The sequence below is a fragment of the Typopeltis vanoorti genome, chromosome 16 (genome assembly GCF_054136105.1).
Source record: "Typopeltis vanoorti isolate ZY-2024b chromosome 16, IOZ_Tvanoo_1.0, whole genome shotgun sequence".
Taxonomy (NCBI): Eukaryota; Metazoa; Arthropoda; class Arachnida; order Uropygi; family Thelyphonidae; genus Typopeltis; species Typopeltis vanoorti.
In genome coordinates this window covers 69433691-69454552 of record NC_143564.1, presented here as the reverse complement: position 1 = coordinate 69454552, position 20862 = coordinate 69433691, and the positions used below count along the sequence as shown (strand labels likewise).

At 35.5% G+C, this 20862-nt stretch overlaps 1 protein-coding gene across 1 annotated transcript in view; it reads left to right on the top strand.

Moving 5' to 3' along the window:
• LOC150098108 (band 4.1-like protein 4) overlaps window positions 1-20862 on the top strand; it is a 637189-nt gene that overhangs the window by 51760 nt on the left and 564567 nt on the right. The window lies entirely within an intron of this gene.

The following is a 20862-nucleotide window of genomic DNA, read 5'->3' as shown; positions in this document are numbered from 1 at the left end:
TTATTGATGTGTTTTTATGTCTCAATAATTGGTACCGTCTGCGCATCTGTCGGAACAAATTGTATTTTATATTTCTTTTCTTATTATTCTCTCCATGTAAGACAATGTACTGGTTATAAAATGATCCGACAGATTTTTTAAAAACGTGTAATTTTATTTGTTATCATAATTGATAGTAAATAAACTGCAATAGGACGATTATTTTTGATGTTTAGGTTTGTCTACCTTCTTAGGTAGGATGTCTATAAATTTCTTGAGCTGCATGACTTAAGGGCGTAAAAAAGACGGCGCAGAGAAGATTCATGTCTGGAGCATAACTTTTTAGAACAGAGAAATGTATGCCCAGAAACTTTTGATACTGAGACTGATCAAGATTCTTTTGGTATTTTTCAAAATAGGCATTGAATTGAATTGAATGCGATTTATTTGGATCGGTAAGATCTGAATTCATTAGACTTTGAACAAGAGCAGCTTTGCCCAACCTTTCCCTTGTTCCGTAAATATTAGCAAGGATTTGCATGTTATTAATATTGTGAAACTCCACATACAAAGGGTTCTCGAAAGATAATCTTCCATCCTCCACCATGTTTAATTATAATATTAAATTGAAACTGCATTCCATCTCTGCTTGTCATCTGAGCCATATCCGCGCGGTTAGCCTAGTGGCCATGCGCTTCGCAACCATATGTCTGGGGAAGGAGTGTCCTAGGTTCGATTTCCATCGACGACATGAGGAGCTTAAGAATCTTCCTCAGCCATAGCCAAGTTAGCCGGTCTTGGGCGTGGATAGCAGGCTTTTTCCCCCACTTTATCTGGGGTTTTTCATCCCACAAGCAGGCAAACCGGCCCGTGAACACACGCGGATACAGTCAGGAATACTTAAGACAATCCCTCCAGCCATAGGTCCGAATTGTCAGCTATGCCTATCCCGAGCCGAATAAAAATAGGGGGGATTGAGGTGGTGCCATACCTCCCCGTAAAAGGGGCTCACGGCAGTTGAATTACCATACGAAATGAATGAAACCTGAGCCATGTATTCTCAGTTGATTGCTTTTGGCAAACTAAGCACTGCAGTACTGACCTCCTCTTGTTTCTTCTGGAATGTCTGGATTGTTTCACCTGTGCAAATCAGGTGTCATGTCTCATGCCATTCTATTTCATGCCGTTATTAAACTTGTCACTAGTACTTGTATATTCTTGACAGTCAATATCGTAGAAAAAAATTTGAAAGAAAATTAAAAAGCAAATATATAAATTGCAACTTGCATCTTCTAATGAAACACTTTTGGTTATTATTCAGGTTTTTAAATATACTTATAAAAGATGCGTTTATTAATAAATACAGTAGCTAAATATGGCTAATGTTGGTATTGTTTGGGCATACCCATTCCAAGCATTCTTTGATTTGATGTATATTCAAATAACAAGTAATTACCCGAATCGGTAAGAGGTCCTAAAATCAAGCCCAAGTCTATCATCGTGGTTTTAGAAATCGCAACTCGAATTTCATTTTTATGATAGTGATATTGCCACTTAAAAGAAACATACTAACAGATGCTTAAAATATAGTTTGGAAATTAAATAAAAACAATAAAAACAAACCAGAATAGTGGAGTATGATGGTGATAAAAAAAAATGTGCAAGTGGTTATTACATGTGAGTGACTTATTAATTTTTTGACATTGAGTTGTAAAATGTTTGTTATTGTCGTACAATATTTCTTAATTAAATCTTCCTTAAGTTTAATTATAATTTTATTTATCTCGTTTATTAATATTAGGACCGCCCCCCCCCCCCCCAAATAAAACAAAAACCACTCTCTCATGGAACCGAATAAAACATAAAACAGTTCGCTTTGGCATGAACTTCCGATCTCTTATTTTGATCTGCAGTCATCCCAAAATTTAGTTTAAAAAGTTCAAATGGATTGATTATAACGAAGTTTAAAGCGAAAGGAGGATATCAGAATTGTCAGCCTATATATTTAATACAAAGAAAAGCGCATGTTGCCAGGTCACTTCTGCACGAGCTAAGCGGACGTTAACTTAGTAATTATACGCCTAATTCCGTGTTCGTCTGACGAGAGTGCGCTGTGTTCTTATTAGGTCTGGCGGTCGAAACTACTAAATTAATGGCTAAACTGTCACGACCGCTCACACAATACTGATTTTTTAGCCAACTCTATGTATGTAATTACTGAATTTATACTTTCGGTATTCTGTCACCTTCCGTATCTGTTCAGGTCACTGTTGAGCCTACGGCTGCCGTGAGAAGCAGTGTGTACTAATATCTTCATAATTATGGACGTACCTCCTGGTATGACTGCTTTGGGTGTTTTGGCTGATCGGGTTTAATCACACACTTCACTTGCGCTATAAAGGAACATTCTGCAATAAAAAAAAAATTATATAAGTTGATGCCCTGGGAATTTACCTATTTCTTTGTACTTTTTTTTTCTTTTTCGAATAAAATAACAAAACATACGAAATATTGCTAATGAATCAAGCAAAGATTTTCATTTCGGGCTTTTAATGCGTTTTCTATAAAGAATCAATACTTTTGTAATATTGTTGACCTGGTTCTCACTCCTCATTTATTTACTAACAGCAAATAAGTAACACGAAAGTGTTCCACATCAAAGTTTAGCATCAGCTGGTCATGACCATGGTGGTTTGTCATTTCTTCTGAGCATTGCTCAGAAAAAATGACAAACCACAATATTCGAATGCTTCCACCTTCACTATTAAACGAAGGGGAGAAAGAATTCCATATATGGACCTTGTCTTGTGTTTTTCGTTCTAGTCTTCGATTTAATATTTTCGCAGTAATGGCCGATGAACCATAAGAAACGAAGGTTAGTTCACTTCTGTGACATTAACCGGATGAATACGCGCATATTATAGAAAGGAGCGCACAAAAATAAAGCTCGATCTTTAGTGATGACCTGGGTTTCGTGATGTTAATTCTGAGCACGTACATTGTTTCCCGTGTAAATGACCTTGCTTTAGAGTTGACCGCATCACTTTGGAGAAGGAATCGTATGTTGCATAAAGTGCCGTCACATATGAGACAATATTCAGTTTCTTGAGTACCATTCATGTTGATGGTAAAGAGCAGTTTTCCGATGTGTAGTTTTGATTTTAAAAGTTTGTTTAAAAAAAATGGCAAAAACGGAATTATTTGGAAATTTAACAAAATTTAACTATAGACTGCTTTTTTTATTAAGTATTAATAGACGATGATGTTGTTGTTGTTTGGAATTACTGCCTATGTAGCTGTGATGCCAGTGTATTTTTTTTTCTCTGTTGCATGTGTTCTGGCTCGTTTGCCTGTTTTACTGAAAAACGCGAGCGAGGTAAAAACCTGCCTTCTTCCATATGAGGCCTACTACCTTAGTTGGAAAGTGCTTGGGTTCTTCTCATCCTAGATGGGATTCCAACTAATCCTTTCCAACCAAAGGGTATTGTCGATACTGAAATAGGTAATGTAAGCTGGTAGTAAAATTCTATTGTTAATTTTATTATTCATGGTCGTAAGATTATCTAGGGCGTTTTGCTTTTTAGCTTGTTTTGCTTGTCGATTCTCCATAAACTTTGCTTCATTGCACCTGATTTAAGACTAATATTAAGATAGTTATGTGAGCAGTTATTATCGTACTTTCCTTTCTATAGATTTTCAAATATTTAAAATTATACACTCCTACAGTAGGCTTTTCTAAAAGTATCAAATAAAACTGCGAATAAGGAATAGGAATCCCCCGTTTTATAGAATTCAAGCCTTCACTGTTAAATTTCAAAAGTCTCATTTGGTTAGGAGGTTACTCTGATTATTATTTTAAAACTGTATTGGATCGTTCTTGTGGACGGGAGCACCTGTGTAGTTGAATCGCGTGAATGATGGCATTTATTCTTTTTGTTGGGAAGAGCTGGTTCGATTCAGTCTGGGTAGTGAAGAATCTTTGCAAGGGCTATTCATCTTGAAAACGAGATACACATCTCATACCATGGTGGTACTTTTCCGGACAAATCGTCCAAAAAAAAGTAATTTTGTGGAAAGGCACTTTTAAAGCACGACTATCGTGATCATTTTTGCTGATTAATAGATAATGATCGCCAAAAAGAAATAAGAAAAATCTCATGTCATTTATCTATTTTTGGTCCAGTAGCATGTCACAGCCAAGTAATCTTACTTCACAGAAACTTAATGAAATAGTAATGCTAAATCCTATCTAAATAGTTGTATCAATTCTGTGTCTTCAGCTGTTTGCGGGACAAATTTCTTTGGCACTCGCCTTTTCCGAGAACAAAAGAAGAGACTCGTCATCCCTTCGTTTCCTACAGATGGCTGGCCGAGAGGTTAGCGTATCCGCTCTCCAGCCAAAAGGCTGCCGGTTCGAATCCGGCTGTGGGCATGGATGTTTGTGATTGTCTGTGGAAAAAGTAGCAGCAGCAGTAGTAGTGGTGGTGGTGGTCGGCGGTGCGGTCATTTGGTGGATTGAGTGGTGGAGACAGCGTTGTAGAGTGGGTGTCCTCCCTCGATGAGTCCTTGGACTCCCTGGAAGTGTCAAATAAAATAATAAAAAAAGCTTGCAATTCCTTTGGGAGACACTCGCTTTTACTTGATAGGGGCTTTTCAAGTTTCCTCACTTTCCAGATGGCATTGGAATCCTTCTTTAAGTGAGCATTATCGTTGCTAAGCTGGATCTGCAGACTCAATTACACGAATTTCTTTTATCGCTTATCCTATCCCAATGGCGTTAACAGGCCTTTAAGGCCCACAGCTTTCCAAGCACGCTTGGATTTCGTAACCGAAATACGAGGATAAGATGGTCAGCCCTATGCCTCTAAGTATTCCTGACTGTATCCCTGTGTGTTCACGGGGCCAGTTTGCCTGCTTGCGGGATGAAAAACCCCAGATAAACGAGGAAAAAACCCTGCTGTCCACGCCCAAGACCGGCTAACTTGGCTATGGCTGAGGAAGATCCTTAAGCTCCTCACGTCGTCGTCGGGAAATCGAACCTAGGACACTCCTTCTCCAGGCATATGGTTGCGAAGCGCAAAGCCACTCGGCTAACCGCGCGGGGACTTTTATCGCTTATGCAAATACCTAATAAGTATTAAATTGATACTTAGTATTTTTGAAATTATTTTTTAATTTTAAAATGTCTGTGTTTTACCACCTTATTAATGTTATGTCAAAAACATGCAAATAATAATACACTGGTAGAGAGATCAGAATTTCCCTAATTTTAGTCGGGAAATTGTGATCTCCCTCTCTCTTTTGCATTGATTGCAATTTCAATAAATAACTTTTTATTTCAGTACTTTTTTATTTAATAGTGAATGACTTTTAACAAGATTGTCGGCTTATCGAATTTTTGATGCGATATATAGATATTCAAAAGTTTAAGAAAGTAATATCGTGCTACTGCTCTGAATTTAAAGAAGTCCAGTTTCAGCGTTTTATTATAAGTCTGCTAATACGATTCTAAAATATGGGAGATAGCTAGTACTCTACATAGATGGATTAAGTATTAGTTCACTTGTGAAGAGTACTATGTACTCTTCACAAGTGAACAACAAAAACGCTTTAGTTGTCTGTATATGGACAACAAAAACGCTTTAGTTGTCTGTATAATATTTTAACTATATTTTTCGATAATAGGATTTTTGATTAAATAAAACCTTTCAAATGCTGATTTTTTTTAATCCCCTATTTAAAAAATGCGAGTAAGAATCGAATTTTATATATAACCTATTTTCTGTATAATTCTTCTACCAGACTACATTTCTGAGAAAGCATTAATGTAGAACATGTTTAGCAGTGTCCTGAAATCGACTCAAATTTTTTGAATTTAATAATATTCAAGAACTCTCTCCCTGTTGTATGTAATATGGGAGGCGTATCTTCTTTCCACTGGAGTTACTTAAAATCCATTATAGTACTTTGAATTTCCCCATTTAAAGTAGACGTTTTGAAACTAATAGACAAAGCTTACGACCTGTTCACTATCTCTTCTTTTATCTAGTGCATAAATTTTAGCTGTTTTATGTCAGAAATAGGCAGGTTGGGTCAAACACATTTTAAATGAGAAACCTACTGTTTGTAGGGTAATGATATAATAACACCAAGCCCGAAGAGATAAGACAAATGTGCAGACTGAAAGGTAGAGGGATTTTTTTTTTTTTTTCTATATATAAAGGGAGTCATAAAAACATGTAGAACTGGTCTGGTTGTCAGCTATCGGGAATATTTTATTTACTGATTGCTACTAAGATAGACGGTTCCCTAACATTTTCAGCCATTTCCTGCTTCAATAAATCCAGTAGAAGTTTGGTCTATATCTCAGAACATCTAGAAAAATTCGTGACAAGAATTCCATTTAGTTTTAGTGTATCTTCATTGCATTACTTCCTTGATAGATATTTATCAGGATTTAACAAATGTTTTTCAAATATGAACTCTGAAAGATTCAATTAGTTACAATTTGCCAGATTTCAGAAAACAATAAGAACATAACCAGCCTAATTTCTATTGATCGCAACAATTCAATATGATATTTGTATAATTAATTTAAATATCGAACGCTTTTTTGAAGGGCAACATTATTGAATTTCCCAAATAAACCAATATTGGCATTTTTTTGTTAGTTTTTTCAAACTGGAGTTTGAAAATAAATTTGAAAATAAGTTAAACAGATCATCTATCCTTCTGGCACGCGCATTTTGACTTGATCAAGCTAAGTTAAAAGAAAAATGTCAAAAAATTAACATTAAATAATTAAATTAAAGAATTCTATGGAATATACATATTCTGAGGAACACACATATTCCAACTGTAGTGATGTTTATGAACCCTTTTTTGTTACCCAAAAAGTTCAGTCTTATTCACATCCTCGGTAGAGTTGTTAGGCATATATATGATGTATGCCTAACTAATTATAGTCTCCATAGCTTAGTCGGTTTCGACAATGCCCTTCGGCTGGAAAGACCTGGGTTAAGATTCCGTCTAAGACGCTAAAACCTTTATCAGGATTTTAGTTGAAGCTCAGTTATTCAGTCTCATATGTGGAAGTTTTTTCTTTTCTTCCTTTCTTTCTTAATGGGAACTCTGGTTTTTCATCCTGCAAACATGTAAACCCGCCAGGAGAACGCAGCAATTTACACTTATGTCTACATCTATAGGCATAAGCTAAACCACCTTATCCTAGGATTATAGTTACGAAATCTAAATATTTGAAGATCATGGGCGCTTAAAGCCTGTTAGAACTGCTGATGATAAAATGATTATTGCAACTGATTTCGTTCTGTACCCTTTTATTTCCTCCTTGTTCTTTATTATTCTTAATTTCTACAGTGCTTTTAGGCTTAAGAATAAACTGTGGATAAGCAAATGTGGTTCATTATTTTCTTCTTTGATACCAGATTAATCTATTTTCAGAGGTTAAAAATTGGACCGCACATTGGAAGTTTGGTTTGGTCTGATTGCAGTAATGGAAGAGGCAAATGATAAACCAAATATATTCGGGTGACATGAATATTAGATTTTCTGTACCGGGTGGGTGGATTCTGGGCACATATCTTCCTGGCGATTTCTGGAGGAATACTGATAATCCACTTAAGATAACCATGCTGTTGAAAAGTATCAAAGTACTATTCAACGGCACTTTCCAGTTAGGATTCATCTATAAATTATGTAATACTTTTTTTTTCTTTTTTTTTTTTGTGGGGGAGAGGATTCTTTTGTGAGCTAATGCCAAGAATCGGTTATATTATGCATACCATTTTGTGACAGAATGGTCAGGATCTCTTGCAATCATAAACAGCGTCATTTTATTTCTAAGAGCCTCTCCTCATTTGTAGGGTGTAAATATCCACTTTTTAAATGTTCAATTGTCCTTTTATTCATTTAATTTATTCAGCGTACTCAGTAGACAAAGTAGAACAGGCTGGTGTTTACGTATTATAGATATCGGCGGCATTTTTATTTATCTTTAATATGATATCAGTGATATCACACTGCTTTCGTATAGAGCTCTCTCTCTTTCTGGTAGTAGCTTAGAGGAAATTTTTGGAGAACGCAAAATAGAAATGAAATATATTCGCGAAAATCTGATAATGTTGATAATCAAACTAAATCCATGGATGAACATATTTATACACATATTATGAAAGATAATGATCAGATTGAAAATCCTGGGTTCTGTTTGTGAAGTACTTTTAAGAATACAAAAGATTATGACCTTTTCAGATATACGAGTGTATATTTGACTACTATTATTACATGAAAAAAATGTAGGCATAGTTAAGTAGTTATGCGTGTTAATTGCATTATGTCAATACCATATCTATTATATTGATCTTTTTCTCCCATCACAAGCTTTCGTTTTAAAATCACACACTGGCTTTTGATGTACAGTGCGATAATCATACCATCTGTATGCAGGACGAGTAGATAGATCACTTTTTTCCCCCGCCATCTAAGATGAATCCACTGTACAATTGAAAAGCATCATAAACAACATTGGTCTGAAGTTTGCTGTCTACTGATGTATGCCTAAATCAGCCTTTAAATAATGATCAAATGAAGCATCTGTTACCATCGAGGTGGGCTACGATTAGTACTAGTCAATTCACCGAGCTTCTGGAGGATTTGTTGACGATTTATTGATATGAGCTTCATCCTGACAATGGGGGGCGGGCATGGGAGTAGCAACTCGTGCTGTGTGACCGTGACATTGTTAGGTGGAGAGTGGGTGGATAACGACCGTGTTCTCCACCCTTAATAACAGGCAGGCAAAGTTGAAGTAGATTATCTGCTTAAAACCAGGAGACAGGACAGGTAACCTTAATTTGACATGTGCATTTGATGCTGAAGGTTAGTAATTTGTATGGGTGAGACTATTTCAGCATTAATTAAAGAACTATTTGTTTGTTCGTAATCGATTTTAGATAGTAGCTGCTGGATTATTTTGATCTATATCCTGTCTTTCTCCATCCTCGTCTTTTGCACATTGCAAGAATAAATGTGATTCATCACGCATTGCAGACTTCTAAACGCTTCTCTTACAGAACATTCTTTCTTTAATTAATGAAATATCTAACCACTTGCTTGTCGGTCTGTTTTAGTTTTGCATTAAATCTCAAGCCATTGATGAAAAACATTAGTTTTTATTTTCAACACTTATCGTTAAAATTAACTTCAACAGATTTGGTTGCATTGGTTCATTTAGTTGGTCGTTTTTCGATTATCAGATTTATTCTGTGCTTAGAGGCATCGTTCTTCAACAGGTACACCTTGTCTTCTTCTTTTTTTTTCCCCTTTTTTTTTCTCCCATGAGCGCAGTTATTCAATAATTTATCTTCATTTATCGAATTAAAATTTCCTTTTTATTAGCATTTATTTTTGCATTGATTCAAGACTGTGAGTAGAATTATTTTTCTGTTTTTGGATCATCTTTCATTCTAATGCGATTCATTTTCTTTCGATTTCGATAATACACATTCCTCTTTAGCTAAATGAGTGAACTTGAAAACGAACTCATCAGCATTGTCTTGACTTATTTAACGCATTATTACTAAAGGAACAGGTGATGTTTTGCAAAATAATACACAGAAATGTTTGTTGTCTTAAATATTCAGCCTGCTGAGTAAATTGTGAGCAGAGGACCTCGATGTTGTTAAAAAGAACTGATTTTTTTCACTAGGAAAATCAGAATTGTCCACACTGACTTATCGATTGATGACCAAAATGCTTAATTTTAGAATTTAAAAGCAATAATACAAGTGATCGCTTTTAGTCTATAAACACGAACTCTCTTGACAAGAATACTCGAATTCCTTCTTATTTACCATTCATTATGCTAGATTCGAATTGTAAGATTTTTTTTTTAATGCTAATCCCATCCAGAAAAAGAAAAAAGTTGTAATACTATGGTTGAATTACGCGTTATATAATCCCGAAACCTGCTCTAGAGACCAAACTCGATCCTTTTTAATTTCTAATAAACAAGGCGATAGTATCACAATAGATGATGGAAATCATTTGCTTCTTAAAGAACATTCACAAACATCGAAATTTCTGCACATATTTTGCATAATCTCTGCTGCAATTGGAGAAGAATTAATCCATCTCGTTCCACATTATCTACCGTATTGTCAAATGGATTTAGAGACAAACTATCTTTAAATTAGATATAGAAATAAAAAATTTATTCACATAAATTAGCGCAGTAATAATCTTGATTGTTTTTAATCAGAAGTTTAAATACAATTTAAATTAGATTCAAATTAGTCGCCAAGTGTAGAGCAAAGAAGGGAACAGGACATTGAATCAGTTAGATTCGGGTGGTGCACATATAACATTATTAAAACACACATGACACGTCTGGTTTCGAAGAAGTATTAGACCGTTGGGAAAATAGAGGAGACTTTGATTTCATAATATATATATTTGGGTGGTGCACATATAGCATTGTTTAATATGGATACATAATTTATTTTTTCATGTATTAATAGTCATAAAATATACACTCGTATATCTCAAAATGCCATGATCATCTTTTGCATTCTTAAAAATACTTCACAGGTTGAACCCACTTAGGCTTTTCACTATGATCTACATCTTTCATATTGCATGTATAACGGGTCCATCCAGGGTTTAGTTTGCTTACCAACATTATCAGATTTTTGTGAATATATTTCATTTTTATTTTGTATTCTCCAGAAATTTCCTTTAAGCTACTACCAGAGAGAGAGAGAGAGAGAGAGAGAGAGAGAGAGAGAGAGAGATCGCTATTCTGAAATATATATGTATGCAAATATATATATATATATATATATTTTTTTTTTCCCTAACAAATGATCGGGCTTGCAAATTTTGCTCTTAGGTTCGTAACATCCTCACCATAACACTGACATAGAATGTAATCTAGTAGAAGTAGATATTTCCTGTGTGGTCCCTTCATAAAGCCGGGATATATTCTAAAGTGCAGGGTCAACAGAATACGAGGTATCTGACATAACAACAACAAACGAGACTAACCCTATACTTGGGAAGGGAGAGAGAGAGACAAAGAGATGGTTATAGAGCATGTTCTAACCTGTCATCGTGAGATAAGGCTCAACTCCATCGCTTTACTCAGTACGAGTGGACGCGTGTTCATATATAGACGTTTTCTTATCCTCGGTCGGAAAATGTTGGAGTGCAAGAGTGAACAGCGAGTTAACATAAAGTTTCTTCTGAAACTGAAGAAACTTTTCAATTATTGACTGGGAGCGTACGGTGAAGAATTTAAAAACCATGAAAAATGATGATTGCCCACGCACATAAGTTACCGATTAAAAAAGTGAGAGATGTGATTCGAAAAGAATCGCATCTCTCACTTGTTGGTTGGGTGTTTGAGCTGTAGCAAAGAAAGTTAATTTTGACAGGGAAAGTATTCGACGCATTTTAACAGAATTGAACATCAAAAAGGTCTGTGCAAAAATGTTGTCAGATGAACAAAAAGAATGTCGCAAGGAACTGTTTGGACCTTTTCCAACGCATTAAAGATGAACCAGATTTGTGAATTCGGTAATTACTTGTGATGAAACTTGAATATTTGCGTATGATCCGGAAACCAAGCGACAATCAATGCAGTGGAAGTCAGCAACATCTTTAAGACCAAAAAACGCACGCATGAGTAGTTCGAAATTCAAGGCCATATTGTTTTTTTCGATATCCAGAGTCTTGTAATGGCAGAGTGGGTTCCCAGCGGCCAAACAGTAAACCAGCAGTAATACCTTGAAGTCTTCTTGACGAAATTGCGCGAACACGTGAGAAGGAAACGACCAGAATTGTGGGAAACGGTTGGATTTTGCACCAAGATAACGTGCCAGCCCACAACGTTTTGTGTGTGAAGCAGTTTTTAGCTAATCACAACATCACTGTGCTTGAGCGCCCACCCTGTTCACCAGTCTTGGCTCCCTGCGACTTCTACCTCTTCCCAAAGATCAAGTCGGTGCTCAAAGAAACTCATTTTTTTTTTTCGGTAGATGGTGTGAAAGAAAAAACGACGGAGATCCTCAACAGCCTTTCAGAAAATGATCTGCCGAATTGCTTTGAACATTTGCAACATCGTATGCAACAACTCAGAAGGGAACTATTTGAAGGAGATTGTAGTTGATTTTCTCAATTTGTTAAATAAAAAGAGATACAAGCACAGTCTCGTTTTTCCTGTGTCAGAACTCGTACTTCATGAGTAGCCATCCACTAGAGGTGAAAGCAACAGCAGCAAAAAACAATTGCTCTTGGTGTACCAAAAATACGCAGGAGACGAAAAGAATAGGACTGAAATTTTTGAAATTTTTATTATTATAATATAGATATATATTAACACCACACAAGAGAGGTCACAAAACTAGTAACACAATAGTGTCTTGTATGCGTGAGAGGTTGAAATCAATTAACAAGTTTAATGAAAATCTGCGGGTTGCATTCATTGAGAAAGACGATATGTATAATGCAGTACCAAAGAACAGTAATAAATGGAATGAAGGGAAAAATAAAGTTGTTGCGGAGTTTAACAGTGTATGGATGTTGAGTTGACCAGACCTATTCGGATTCTTTCACGATTAGAGTTAAGCGAGGAATGGTTAGGCGCTGAAAAGAGTTGGTTAAGAAATGATCCACGGTGTTCGGAGAATGATGAGGATGATCTGGTATTCTGGTAAGTTGCTGAACAATGTGTGTTAGATTATTACTGAGCCAGTCAACAGGAGCAGCATTAACTTGTGACGAAGTTGATGCCAAAGCCAAAAATCTCCTAATTCTGATGAATTGCATAACCTTTATCATTCTTTTAAGAATTAGAACGATAAACGCAAATGGAGGCAACTAAGTGAGACAAGGAAATCTTGAGCCAAAGGAGATCGTATATAAGAGACTCCAGGTCTGGTAACCTTTGGCATGGGCCATTAGACCTGGAAAAAGCACATGTTCCGCCCTTCTTACGGAAGGCTGCATACTTGATGTAATGTGGAAAGTTGAGGCAAACTGTAATCGTAAAGGATGCCGGTTGAGGTTCAGTGAAGAATAACAGATGTGACTTGGAGGCCTGTAAGTGGTGGTGATAGTGTTGACGTATGGAGATGATTTATTGAGATCGCGGATGTTGGTAAAGTCGATGTAGAAGTGTTTTTTTTTTTACATGGAATCATGCAATGTTTAATTTTTCGGATATATATTTTTGCATTTGGTATATTTGATTTTTTTTATTTTTAAAAATTTTTATTTATTTATTTTTGTTTGTGGGAGATTTTATTTTTTAAACTCCAGCAACTATATTCTTTTTGATAACTTTCATGGTAGTAGAATATTGGCGAAATTTATAGAGTAGGAACATGCGGCAGGGGAGAAGGATTTGTGGGCACGATTCTCACACAGGAAGCGCTCTAACTCCAATTCAAGAGTAGTATCTGTTTCCTCACTCTTGCACGCTGCGATGCTCGAATTGCCTTCAGTCATTATTATTTAGGTTTCAAAAAATTTCTGCACGATATCATGCTATGTTTCATGAAATAGCCATATTGTATCTAAATTTAATAAAAAAAAAATACATACATAATAAATAAAAAAAGAAAGAAATGTACTTTATCGCAGCTATGAGAGAGCAACTACCACGTTTTGAAATGATAAGTCGAAAATTGGATTGTTGTTCTTCAGCTATTTTTCGAATTATTTAATTATTGTTAAAATAGGTTAAGGTACTGCATTTCTAAACTGAAAAAAAAAAAAAAAGAAAATGCTTTGATTTTTGTTGACATACTACTGTTTTCTCTATATATTTTTTGTTCTATATATTTCTACTCTCTCTCTTCTTCTTTTCTAAAGTGGGGCATCATTTAAAGATGACACGCAAATGTTGACATTTAACTGTGCTCACGCAGATAAATCCAACTTATCACGTGATCTATTGTTAAATTAAATTTCCTTCAAAAGAAACAAAATCCAGCATCGTTCCCCTTCCTCCCCCCCCCTTCTCACATTCAACAGATTACTTCGGCAAAACAAAATGAAAGCAATATTTCTATTATTTATTATACTCAATAGAAGAAGACTACGGAATGACGATGAGTAAAAGCATTAAAACGAAAGTTGCGTGTGTGTGTCCTGTATACAGCTATAAGATGTTGCTGTTGGGTTATTCGATGCATATTACTACTTTTATCGGTGAATCTGGTGATCTAAAGGTCACCGGAAAGAGCATGACAGATCACGCATTGTCTAGAGTCTATGAAGGTCATCTTCTGACTCAGGACAGTTTAGGCCCAATGGCTCGTATAAATGATAGTGAATCGCTCTTCCAGAGTGTCAACGGCTGCACTAATGAAGGTCTTGTTGCAGTTTGATGAAGACGACGTTCTGGAACCAGCCAAGAACGATTAACTTAGCCACGAGCGCATTTCCATCCCCTGAAGCTACTAGTCCGGTTCAGCGTGGGAAAATTGTAAAGCCTACAATTGCGTTTCAATGGCGATAGTAATGAATGGGGATACTCAACTGTTTCTTTAAGAAATGCTTATAAGATCAGGGATGTGTATTTAGTGTTGATGCGTCTTTGCATGATTTATGTCATCAGTATGGTATTTTTAGGTGCTTTTGAAGCTGAACGCATAATATTTTGAAATTAAAGAATAAAAGTTTAAACGTGATAATGTTAGTAGTTCACTGCTACTCACTTCTTTCTCGAGTATTCATTTGTTTATTGTCATTAAAGTTATTTTGGAACATACGAATACAAAATATTTTTAACTCATTTACTATTCATCATAATTTGTATAGTGATTAAAGTCACAAGAAATACCATACATCATAAACATCAGTGCACCTTTGACATGCTATAAACAAAGACAAAGTTGCAGTGCGCCTTTGTCTTTGTTTATAGCACGTGATTTCAAATGACTTTATCTAATTTTATAAACAGTAGATTTCACAGGTTTTGAATTTTTGTTTTCATTTTAAGCGTATCTTTTAAAACGACATTCACTGAGTGTCGAAATCGTTTCTTTCCGCCGTACAAGGCAAGCCTTTTATTGACCAATTAGCAATTCAGGAGTGGTGATCAAGGTTTGTAGAATTAGGTTAAAGACAACATTCGTTAAAGACAACATTCAGGAATGGGATGCTTTTTGGGAGGCAGCATGATTTTCTGAAAGGTAGGTCATTCTTCAGTAACTTATTCACTTTTTATAATAAAGTGACAGCTTTATTATAGTTGGATAAAGGTAATGGGCTATATGGTAATACTGTTGGACTTCTCAAAAGCGTTTGACAGGATACTGCTATATTGATACATAATTTTGATACATAAATTACAACAAATGGATATGAAGTAGGTGATGTGGATAAGAGGGTGGTTGTTGGAGACATACCAGACGGTAATTTATTTAGCAGCAGAGTTCTGTAGAAGGCCTGCCAGGGAGCTCTGTACTTGGGCCATAGGAGATGATCTGAGGAGAAATATATAGTTGTTTGAAGATGATGGCAAATTAGGTAGGGAGTGCTCGATAAAGATTATGTTGATATTTTACAGGATGATTTAAATAGACTGACAGTATGGGCAAAGGGGAGCAGATGCTAGTTTAATGTGACAAAGTGTAAGGTTATGAATTTTGTAGTGAAAAGATTATTAGCTGTATGCCTTATTGAGGAACTGTACTCCAGGAAATTTAGACGTGGAGGTGGATGGAAAGTTGAAGTTCAGAAGACATATTGCAAAAGTGGCTAAAACAGCACACCGAAGTACCTGGTTACTAAAGAACACTTTGCAGGGATAATCAGGTTATTATTCCTCTTTGATAAGGCCTCATCTGGATTACTGCGCACAGATCTGGCCGCCTGTGTTTCTTGGAGACGTGGAACGGATTCATAGATGAGTAACCAAGATGATGGCAGGTATGTATGATGCTTCATATGAGAAGTGATTGAAGATTTGTGGGTTGCAGAGGTTGGTTGATTGATAGGGGGATATGAAAGAGATATGATATAATATAATTTTTTTTCAGGGGGGTTATAGGAGTGATGCGGAGGAAATATTTCAGTAAATGAATAATGTGAAGAAAATGAAGGGTCATCCATGGAATTTAAGTAAGAGAGTGGTTAGCAGGGGCGCGAGACTAGATTTTTTTTGCTTGTAGAGTGGTGAACGAGTGGAATGATTTGTCATAGTCAGTTGAGTGCTTTGTCTGAGAATAAGTTCAAAGCAGGATATGCCAGGATTGTACAGGTATTGATGGTTAATGTTGATGTAATGGACGTTGATACTTCTCCCACGTTGAGTCTACGGACTCCATTTAGGTGCCAATAATAATAATAATAATTCTTGTTAATTATATATATATAGGTATGTGCCGACCTGGTTGGCCGAGTGGTTAGCGTATCCGCTCTCCAGCCAAGCGGCTGCGGGTTCGAATCTCGCGTAGATGTTTGTGATTGTCTTCCACTTTCATATATTCATTCACCCAAGTATAGATACTCTCCCAATATGGACTGGGTCACCATGGGAGTAGTAAACCTCCCTCAATAGGAGAGGCCTTCACCCTGCAGTGGGTAAAAAAATAGGCTGTTCATCATATATATATATATATATATATATATATATATATATATATATATTATTTTATTTCTTCCGCCTTCATTTCTCAGGTTCTTCCTGTTCCTCTGTAAAATGAAGTGTAGATTTATAAAATAAATGGGCGAGCTTGGCATTTATACTACAAGGCTTTTAACAATAAACAGTTAAAATACGAGATACCTAATCGGAATAATACAATAGAATGCTATTTTTACGTGACACCCGCAGGAGTCCTAGAACTCACAGTGGGAGGTATTCTGCTCCACTCAGTCCACCTTGTACACTACTTAATTCTCCATCTACACACAACATCATCTACTGTCACTAATAGTATTTTGTCTATTAATAGCGTGTGTACCCTAGCCGATTTGTCTCTATGCGTTGATGAAAACACGATTTTACGGGGATGGGGGGACCACTGCCTCCATATGAGGCCTGCTAACTTCATTTTTTTTTTTTCATTCGAAAAATATTGAAGGTGAGTTCAGATTTTTTTAAACTAAAAACAATTAACTCAGCTCTTTAACAGTCGAAGTTTCATCGTTCTTCAAATTGCACTACGGAATAGTCGTATATTAAAACACAAACTCCATAAAAACCCACTTTACATTAGCAATTTTAATGAATTCAAAATATATATACACCTTTCAAAATATACACCGCAATATTCGTAAAAGAAGCATTGTTAATAAATGTCATTATAGATAAATAGCTACATGCAAGGTCTATGAACTCTAAACAGCATTTCGTTTCATTTTTTAGTTAATCTAAGCAGTGGTATGAATTTGTTTATAGTTGCATCCATTGAATATAAATATTAAAACTTTCATTGCTAGTAGTGAAGAGTAAACTACCTATTAAGGCTTTTTGGTACACTTTTCAGGTGCATTTCTGAAAAAACAAAAATAGCCTAAACAACTGTTAGATTTATTTTGTTTGTTACATACCGACTTTGCTTTGGTTGAACTCATGTTGATAAAATTTCGCGTGATTACAAAAATACTGACCCCTTCATTTTAGTTTAAATTAAACCATGTTTTAGTAGTAAAATTAATCGGGATAATTTGAAACAATGCAAAAACGTGTTATACCGAGTGGTAAACTAGGAGTGGATAACCGACAAATGGATCTAAGTTCAGTTTTGGTGAAACGAATGATGTTACTATACAAGAATGCTATAGTGATATGTAGTGAACCCTACATTATTTCAATGCCGAATATATAGAAACTATAAAAGTTTCGGCGGATCCAAGCGTAAACAACCTTTCAGGACGGGAAGCTCGTGGCAAAAGTGGAGTAAGTTCTGATCACTTTCCTTGGTATTCTCCATAATGCAAAGCACATCTCCTTGCGGACATGTATGATGCTATGCATTATGGGAAGAGGTCGCTACCCAGATCGGTTTCGACCTTTGTTGAGGTCTCGTCAGTGGGAGCCAGATCCAGATGTAAAAGGTTGGAGTGATGCAGAAGTCATGCTTTCTCATACGAGTTGCCAAAAGGTGTCACATTTTAAAAGGTACCAAGAATTACTGAAATAAAGAGACAAGAGTTTCTATTTTGGCACGAAACTTTTATAGTTTCTGTATATTCGGCTTTGAAATAATGTTGGATTCAATATCCACTTAATTTGTATAATTTTGCATCGTCGAAGTGAAGCCTCTTTATTTCAGTATGGTGAACCATTTTATGATTGTCCATGATCATTTCACATAAATGAAGTAAAAAAGGTTTAATCATTGATTAATAAAAGTATTAAAACTCATGTTTTGTGGGGTCTTGTGAAGCTGTAAAAATTCCTTTCGCTTTCCGTTCCTTGCAAGTATCCAGGCCGCACCTGAAAAATTCAGTGAAAAGTACCTTTGATATGTACGTAAAGAATTTTGAGATTTAGCAAATAAAGCAAAAGGAATGTTGGGCTTCACAAACGGGACTAAAAGGTTGAGATCCATTTAGGTATTTGTAGTTTGCCTCTTGATTTCATATTTATCACTAATTTAACCCCCCCCGCGTCATAATATCCCATCAATCATTGTCTTGAGGTTGCTCTCCATTTGTTACAGGTCACAGCTCGTGTATTAACGCAAAACGTTTACTTTATTTTTATTTTTAATGAAAAGCCTGGAATGTATTCAAATAATATAAAATTTTGTAACCATTTTCACTTCCAAAATATTTACTAATTAGATTACATTTATTTTCTAGTGGAATAAAAATCGGGTAAAAGGATTTTTCCTTCACTGTCTAAATTAGTAACGCTCGAACACCTTCCAGTATGCTTTATACCTCTCTCTCTCTCTCTCTCTTTCTCTTTTCTTTCTGCTAAATGTGAACTCTCTGCAGGTGGACTGTAGCATACCTGAAGCCAAGCTCCAGTCAACACGCAATTCCACATTGACAATGCCACTCTAAGGGTTACTGGGGAGTTTCTGAGAAAAATGAATTTCATTAATTCCCCGGGCTTCCCACCTTAACGTGTTAACATTAGCGAACTGAGTTAAACGACCCCACAAAACTTTAGGAGGTAGGTAGGCGTCATGCAGCCACGGTTGTTCTGAGATGGAAGCTCTAATTAGGATAGAAGGTTCTTTTTATACGCCGCTTCTATTAGAGTAAATTGAGGACTCTACCGAGAGTGCTCTCTACCCCCATCCCCTCTGTGTGTGTGTGTGTGTGTTCTCACCACTTCACATGCAATTTCTACACTATTTCGCCTCTGAATAGTTTTATAATACGTTTATTTTTATTTCATTCCACTTTCCAGCTTCTAACATGAGTTTTTTTTTTTTTTCAAAAAAATGCAGTAAAACTAAAATAACTCTGTAGTGTATTACCGGCGCTTGTAACCAGAACGTGCCTCAATAGACAGGGTATAGAACGAGAATACACTCATTAGTTCGAATGCGTTTTAGACTTACCCTAACGTGTTAGCAGTTTATTTGTAACAAAAGTTGAATACTTTTTCTTATTGAATAATGTCATCGGGAATATTCTCTTTCAGATTTCAAAATTTTTAAATAATTTCATTATTTTTAACTTTTTTTAAAAAATTGGAATGCTCGTTTTTTTTAAATCTCTAAAATGGTCATTGTTAGGCATAATTGTGGGATACGTTTCTCATCTATGTATATATCATCACTCCATTAAGTTGCTGTCATTACTTTGTTTTTGCATCACTTAACTTCTCAGCATGACCAATATTTATAGGTAGTAGATGATGTTCAGTACTACTGTCAGATCACCCATGCTTGTTGGAGATCTGAAGTGACTTGACAAAATTCTGTTTCGTCTCTAGACGAAATACTATTAACTGTATTTTTCAATCCTTAACCCATCCACAGTTAAATGTACGATAAATACAACTTTTCTTGCGTAGGATTTACATAAAATATACAACGAGCGAGCTTCATATAAAATAAAGAAATAACTAATATCCTTAAGAACGATATTGTCGTAATGGTCATGGGTGGTTTGTAAGTTTATAATGTGGGAGAGAGGAACGCCAGAAAGTGAAGGAATATAAGCTTTCCCCCTTATTCTAGATTGGTCACTAGGCATGTATTTGTTATAGTGGAGATACATATTTCTCACAAGCTCAATGTTATGCATCCTTCTACATTTTGCAAGCGAAGACCTAGGAATTGGAAAGCATCAGTGACAAAGGTGTGTGTGTGTGGGGGGGGGGGGGGCTCTAGTTATCTCATTAACCCGTATTTGTTGCGAAGTTATTTTTTTTATTTGTCTTCAGAAATAATTGTTAACGTGACCTACCCATTACAGTTAATTTTCTTAATCACCTGGATTATGTCGAAAATTCTTTTAATTTTTTATGACTCCCATTAGTACATTTTTTTTAAAAATTATATAATTTGTATTTTCATTTATTTTTACACAGTCCGGAAACCTTGCCTGTAGAAATCAAACATTGAACTTTTCCAAGCCAGTTTAGTGCTCTAATAAGCAGGAAGGTGGTTTCACCTTCCTGCTTATTATGATTCAATAATAATAATTCAATAATAATAATACTAATATTATTAATATTATTTATTATTTTTTTAACATTTTATTATTTCTCAGATAAATTACATACATTATATGAAGACAATTATGCATAACAAATACTTTCTCGTACATAAAGTTTTTTTATTAAATAATAATAATAACAATAACTGTTTACAACGTATATTATTATAATATTCATAATGATGATTATTACAGATGTTTCTTTGCAATTTTACACCTGATACA